The sequence below is a fragment of the Apium graveolens genome, chromosome 2 (assembly GCF_009905375.1).
Source record: "Apium graveolens cultivar Ventura chromosome 2, ASM990537v1, whole genome shotgun sequence".
Taxonomy (NCBI): domain Eukaryota; kingdom Viridiplantae; phylum Streptophyta; class Magnoliopsida; order Apiales; family Apiaceae; genus Apium; species Apium graveolens.
Window position 1 is genome coordinate 286,275,335 of NC_133648.1, and position 6,975 is coordinate 286,282,309.

At 40.7% G+C, this 6,975-nt stretch overlaps 1 non-coding gene across 1 annotated transcript; it reads left to right on the forward strand.

Moving 5' to 3' along the window:
* The first annotated feature begins 295 nt into the window (after positions 1–295).
* Positions 296–402, forward strand: LOC141710206 (small nucleolar RNA R71). The gene has a single exon (XR_012570738.1). It is a non-coding gene; the product is annotated as a small nucleolar RNA R71 (small nucleolar RNA).
* Positions 403–6,975: the final 6,573 nt, after the last annotated feature.

A 6,975-nucleotide genomic window follows, 5' to 3' on the forward strand; every position in this document is an offset into this window, starting at 1 on the left:
GACACTAGTGATTTGATTAACTCCATAATTGGCCAAAGTGTCCACCTTCATCGTCAAAGCCTTAAATTGGGCAGTTATAGCAGTTGTTGCATCCAACTCCAGAATTCTTGCTACTTTTTCCTGAGTCAGTCTCTGAGAAGGATTCTGGTATTCATTAGCAGTCATTAGTTCAATCAATTCATAAGCTTCATTGTAGATTTTAGCCCACAAGGTTCCTCCTGATGTTGTATCGAGCATGGGTCAAGAAGTAGCACCCAATCCAATGTAGAAACAGTTTATAATCATCCAATCATGCATGCCATTGTGTGGGCACTTCCTTAGCATCTCCTTATATCGATCCCAAGCCTCACACAATGATTCACCAGTTTGCTGAGCAAACTGAGTAAGAGCATTCCTGATTGCAGCAGTCTTCTCCATAGGAAAGAATTTAGTGAGAAACTTTTGAGCAAGATCCTCCTATGTCGTGATAGACCCTGGTGGTAGAGAATGTAACCAGCACTTTGTTTTATCCCTCAAAGAGAATGGGAAGAGTCGCAGATTGATAGCATCTGCAGTCACACCATTGAACTTGAAAGTGTCGCAGATCTCAATGAAATCCCTGATGTGCATGTTGGGGTCTTCAGTAGGAGGACCCCCAAACTGAACCGAGTTCTGTATCATATGTATCGTGCTCGACTTGATCTCAAAAGCGTTAGCCGAAATGGCTAGTCTGATGATGCTTGACTGAATATCATTGATCTTACGATGAGAATAGTCCATTAAAGCCTTAGGAATTTCTGCTTGATCCCCCATCACTACTAAAACTGGTTCCTCTACTTTCTCTTCTTCTTCTACCTTGTCTTTGTCCTAAAAAACTTCCCTTCGAACCACTACAACTTGTTCCTCGGCTTTATCCAGAGTTCCCATACGAGACCTCGAACGCGTATGCATACACGCTTGCTAGAGTATTTGAAATAAGACAAGGAAACAAATAAGTAACAATGTCCGAGTCAATGAACTTTAATGATCACTGATGACAAACACATAAACAAAAATTAACACTGTAGTCCCAGGCAGCGGCGCCAAAAACTTGTTAGTCGCTAAACACGCGCTAAAATACACGCAAGTAAACGCGTTCACAAGTAGTATAAGATATAGATCAGATTCGTTCCCACAGAGACTGGCTTTGGTTAACTAATTAATTTATGTACTTATGCAACAATGATATGGCTATTATTCAATACTAAGACGATAACAAATTGGGATTGTTTTATAACTAAGAATTAAACTAACAATTATAACTAAGAGAATAAGAATGGTTGAATCAATATATATGACAAAAATGGGATTCTAACTTCATTAAATACTTCATTTAATAGCCTTTTCGTTCTTAACCTTAGCATGTAATAGTGATGACACTAATCAGATAACACGAAACTGATAAATGCCAACTTTCGTTGCACGAATACCATAATACCAGATATTCACAAAAGAGATAGAAGCTGAATATACACCAATTATATTGAGACCCTATATGTCTATAGAATTTGACAACATAACGGTTTAATCCACAAGTTATCTATCGTGATTATATAGGGCAAGTAAGATGGTTAAAATTACCTACGAATCATGCATAACAAATACACATGAACCTATGCTAGCATGGCAAGTTCTAAACCCTTAATTCACTTTCGCTTCATTAAGAATTAACAAGTTATCTTATAAGTTCGCGACGCTCATAAGACAAATACGCACAACCAATACTAGGTTATCATACAATCACCACACACTAAGGCACCGAAATGAATTAGCTAAAGAAATCCATAAATAAATCCGCTAGAACCCCACGATAACGATTAGCCTATAATCGGACTCATCATCAACGTGGATTCCGATGAAAGCATGGTATAATAAACGTAGTCTTTATAATAAACAAATAATAAACAAAGTATAACACAAGAGTATAAGTTCAAGAATAGGAAACCTAGCATCCAACGTTACAACATAACCAAAGAATCATAAGTTAAAAACTAGGTCTTCTTCGCTTTGGTTGAATTGTGCTAAAACGGCCTTCTTTACTCCTTCTCCTTGCTCTCTGATGTGTCTCTCTTGAAAAATGAACTTAATAATGTATATATAGCAGCCCCATGCAGAGTAGAAGTCTTCTGGATCAAAAGCCCATTAGAATCAGGATTCTTTGAATTCGACCTGGCGCGGCCGCGCGCTTGACCAGCGCGGACCCGCTGAGTTTCAGGACTTTGGGTGCGGCCGCGCGCTATCACAGCGCGGACGCGCTGACTCCCTGGATCAACTTCTGATTTCTTCAATTTCTTGCTGAATTGAGTCGACTTTCCAAGAGTTTTTATTCCAACACCACCTTAATACCAAATTAGCACCAAAATAATGCTAATTCACCTGATTACGTAGATAATGCCTGAAAATGCAAAAACACTAGAAAATACATTAAAATACCAACAACTTGAGTACAATTACACCAATTCAAAGCTTTACGGAGCGTAATAAAGTGTCATAAATGCCACTCAACAGAGAGTAACATTCATTGGAGCGTCACTAGAGGAGCCCCTTAGAGGGAAGTTGGTGAGGTTTTTACAGGAAAATAGTGATGTATTTGCATGGTCAGCAGCTGGAATTCCTAGCATAGACCCGGAACTGATCACTCACAAATTAGACGTGGATCCGAACCGAAATACCTTAAAGCAAAAGAAAAGGAGTTTTGCCCCAGAGAGGTAGTAGGCAATCAAGCAAGAAGTAGAGAAGCTCTTAAAGGCCGGTTTCATTGAAGAGATAAAATTTCCAGAATGATTAGCAAATCCTGTAATGTTAAAGAAGGCTAATGGAAAATGGAGAATGTGCATGGATTTCACTGATCTGAATGATGCATGCCCAAAGGATTGTTTCTCGTTGCCAAGGATTGATACATTGCTAGATGCGACCGCTGGTCACGAGATGTTGAGTTTTATGATGGATTCAGTGGATACAATCAGATCAAGATGCATAAAGATGACATCCCAAAGGTATCATTCATCACTAACTTTGGTGTTTTTTGTTATCTTGTTATGGCATTTGGTCTCAAGAATGCAGGAGCTACCTATCAAAGGTTGGTGAATAAAATTTTTAAAGATCTTATTGGGAAAATAATGGAAGTATATGTAGATGACATGTTAGTCAAGAGTCTTGTTAAGACTAACCACATAACCCATTTGAGGGAAGCCTTTGAGGTCCCGATATACCACAAAATGATGTTAAATCCTGCGAAGTGTGCTTTCGGAGTGGGATCTGGAAAGTTTTTGGGATTGATGGTCTCTTAGAGGGGAATCGAAGCAAATCCCGATAAGATAAAGGCCATTTTAGACATTGAGCCTTCGCGGTCTGTCAAGGATGTTCAAAAACTTATTGGAAGGGTCGCTGCCTTAGGACGATTCATTTCCTAGTCCGGAGACAAGTGCTTGCCATTCTTTAAATCCTTGAAGAAAGTAAAGGATTTCATATTGACTGAGGAAAGCCACGAGGCATTTGAAGGATTGAAAAAGTATATGGTTCAAGCCCCATTGTCGGCCAAACAAGCTCTGAATGAAACTTTGTACTTATATTTGGCCGTTTCAGAAAATGCCTTGAGCATTGTATTGGTTAAGGAGAAACTTAAAGTCCAGAAACCCATATATTATGTCAGTAAGATTCTGCACGGAGCTGAGATGAATTATTCGACTATTGAAAAATTTTCTTTAGCCCTAGTGATGGCTTCAAGGAAGTTGCATCCTTACTTTTAAACTCATAAAATTGAAGTGCTAACAAATCAGCCCTTAAGAAACATCATTCACAGTCCCAAAGCTAGTGGGTAATAGAATTGGGAGAATTCGACATCAAGTACAAGCCGCGAACGGCAATAAAAGCCCAGGCATTGGCTGACTTCGTGGTGGAGTGTACCATAGCCAACCAAGAAGTCGGGGGCAGGAAGATACTACTCAAGACACGGAAGGTAATAAAGGAGACAAAGAAGAGGGCGTTAAATACTGGGTTCTCTATTTTGATGGAGCATCAAAAACAAATTCAAGTGGAGCAGTGCTTGTTTTACAAATTCCGGATGGGTTCTTGATTGGATATGCTATGAAGTTAGACTTCCCAACCACAAATAATGAAGCTGAGTACGAAGCTCTGATAGCTGGCCTCGGCCTAGCAGGGACATTGAGGGTCAAGAACTTGAAAGTCTGTGGAGATTTGAAGTTTCTCATATCCTAGTCAAGGGAGAGTTTGAGGCAAGAGATGAAACAATGGCCAAATGTGTCCGCCTAGTGAGGGCCGTGATGACTCAGTTCGATGAATGCCATGTTGATCACATTACAAGAGAGGAAAATGCTAAGGCAGATGCATTATCTAAGTTCGCCTCATCAGAGATGGAGAAAAGTTCAGAAAGTGTGTACTTCCACGTTTTACAAACATGAAGCATTGATGTTAAGCTTGTAGCCCCTATAGGGCTGGGGACATCATGGATAGATCCCATTAAGGCTCATATTCAAACTGGTTGGCTCCCGACTGATGTGACTGAAGCACGAAAATTGACTGTGCGAGCACTGAGATATTCTTTGATCCATAGGATTTTGTATAAAAGATCTTATGTGGCTCCTTACTTAAGATGTCTCAGACCTGATGAGGCGCGTTTGGCTCTTGAAGAAATACACGAAGGTATTTGTGGGCAACACTTGGGGGGCAGAGCACTGGCACATAAAATAACTCGTTTAGGCTTTTATTGGCCAGAAATGATGGTTGATACTAAAGACTATGTGAAGAAGTGTGATTGTTGTCAGAAACATGCACCAGTTGTTCGACAGCCTCCTGAGATGCTGACTTCCACAAATTCTCCCATCCTTTTTGCTACGTGGGGAATGGATATACTTGGGCCTTTTCCCATGGTCACTGCTCAAAGAAAGTTCCTGATTGTAGCTATAGATTAATTTACTAAGTGGATTGAAGCTAAACCTTTAGCCAAGATCACAAGTAAGCAGGTTGCACAATTCCTGTGGGAAAATATCATGTGTAGATATGGAATTCCCTGTATCCTGGTCACCGATAATGGAACGCAGTTCAAGAATGAAGAGTTCGGGAAGTATTGCGAGGAGAATGAGATCGAGTTACGGTTTACCTCTGTAGCTCATCCACAAGCCAATGGGCAAGCGGAAGTGGCAAATCATATAATTCTAGATGGGCTGAAGAAGAGGATTGAAAATCCAAGAATAATTGGGTGGATAAAATACTCCCAATACTTTGGGTGTGTCGAACTACTTGTAGAGTCACTACCGAAAAAACACCCTTTATGTTGGCATATGGAGCGGAGGCAGTTGTTCATGTGGAAATATTGCACTCGTCTCCTAGAAGCCAAGCATACAATGCCGAAGAAAATGAGGAAGGGAAAAAGCTATCCCTAGACCTAATTGCTGAAGTACGAGATGAAGCACATGTCAAGATAGTGAAATATCAAAAAAAGGCTTCTTTCTACTACAATTTAAGAGTGAATGAAAGATTCTTCAAACAAGGTGACTTGGTTTCCGAGAAAGGTGGAAGCTTCTGGTGTGCGGCAGAAGGGAAAACTCGCCCCAAATTGGGAAGGACCATAAAAGATCAAAAGTGTTCAAGGAAGAGGATCCTATAAGCTGGAAACTATGGATGGTTTTGAAATCCCAAGGACTTGGCACGCTCAAAACCTAAAAGTCTATTATGTATAAGTCTGATGGGAAAGATGTTCATTTGTCAAAGTGAAAAATAGGTTTAAAAGCACCTGGAAGCTTTACTTTCTTAGGATTTTATGTTTTATAAGACTATTATTTTCAAGTTTTAATTTTACCAAGACTTGTGTAAGGGATGAATCCAAGGAGTTTATGGTATTTTTAAAAAAAATTAATATGTGATAATAAGTTCCTATGGCGCATAAAGTTATAATAAATAAACTAAGTGCATGAATTCCAACAAAAAAGCATAAAGTCGATAAATAAAGAGAATACTACATGTCCTGATCATAAATAATAAAGCCACGCAGGGCCAATAATAACTCTAAGAGGCAGAAGTACTCTCCGCATCCATGTCATCCCCTCCGCTCTCATTCGACGTCTCAGTAGTGTCAGTCTCAGAAGAAGAGCCGAGGTCCGCTGCAGCAGGTCTGAAAGAAGACTCTGGAGGAAGAAGCTGATCCTGAGGGATATCATTCGAGACAACTACACGGGTACGGAACCTCTACAGTAAAGTATCATCATTGAGGCACACATAGTCCGCCGGGTTAATGTCGAGAAAAGCCTCGTTCGGTCCCAAGGGTCGTGTCCCAACCAGTCCTGAAAAACCCGGGAAAAACTGAGTCGTCCCTAACCATCATAGAGTGAGCAAACTCATCAGTATCCAAGTAAGCATCAATAACTCTGGCTTTCTCCGCTCTCAGAGTAATTATCTCAGCGTTAGCTTCCCCTAGCTCCTCATTGCGCTTCATCTTTTTCTCCAGTGCAATATACTTTCTATGTTGCCTCCTTAGGGCGTTATCCGCATTGTCTGAGGCTTTCTTCCAAGCTTCGGCTTGTCTAATTAGATGCCTGAAAGTAAGCGTTGGTCTAAGAGAAAGTGAAAAATATAAAGATGTAAGGCAAGGGAATAAATAACATGACAATTGTGATAAAGGAAGTAAAAAAAATATATACCGAAGAAATGGACTGAACCCCCATAAGATATACCATCTCCAAGTCTGGCCAGCCACAATATCAGTGAAGTCCTTAGGGGTCACAGAATGGTAGGACCAATCCCATGCATGCTTCGTGGAGCCTACCACGGTATCCCCTCGGCGGAATCCCCAGAGAGGCTGGAAAGCACCAGTAGCAACAGAAGCAGGAGCAGCCAGGGTTTCAATCCCCCCAGAAGAAGCCTCCACCATGGGCTCTTTATGCTTCTTCAGAAAGCTAGGCTCCGTTGGCTTACCGCGAGTATCCAAACCCACGAGCCGAG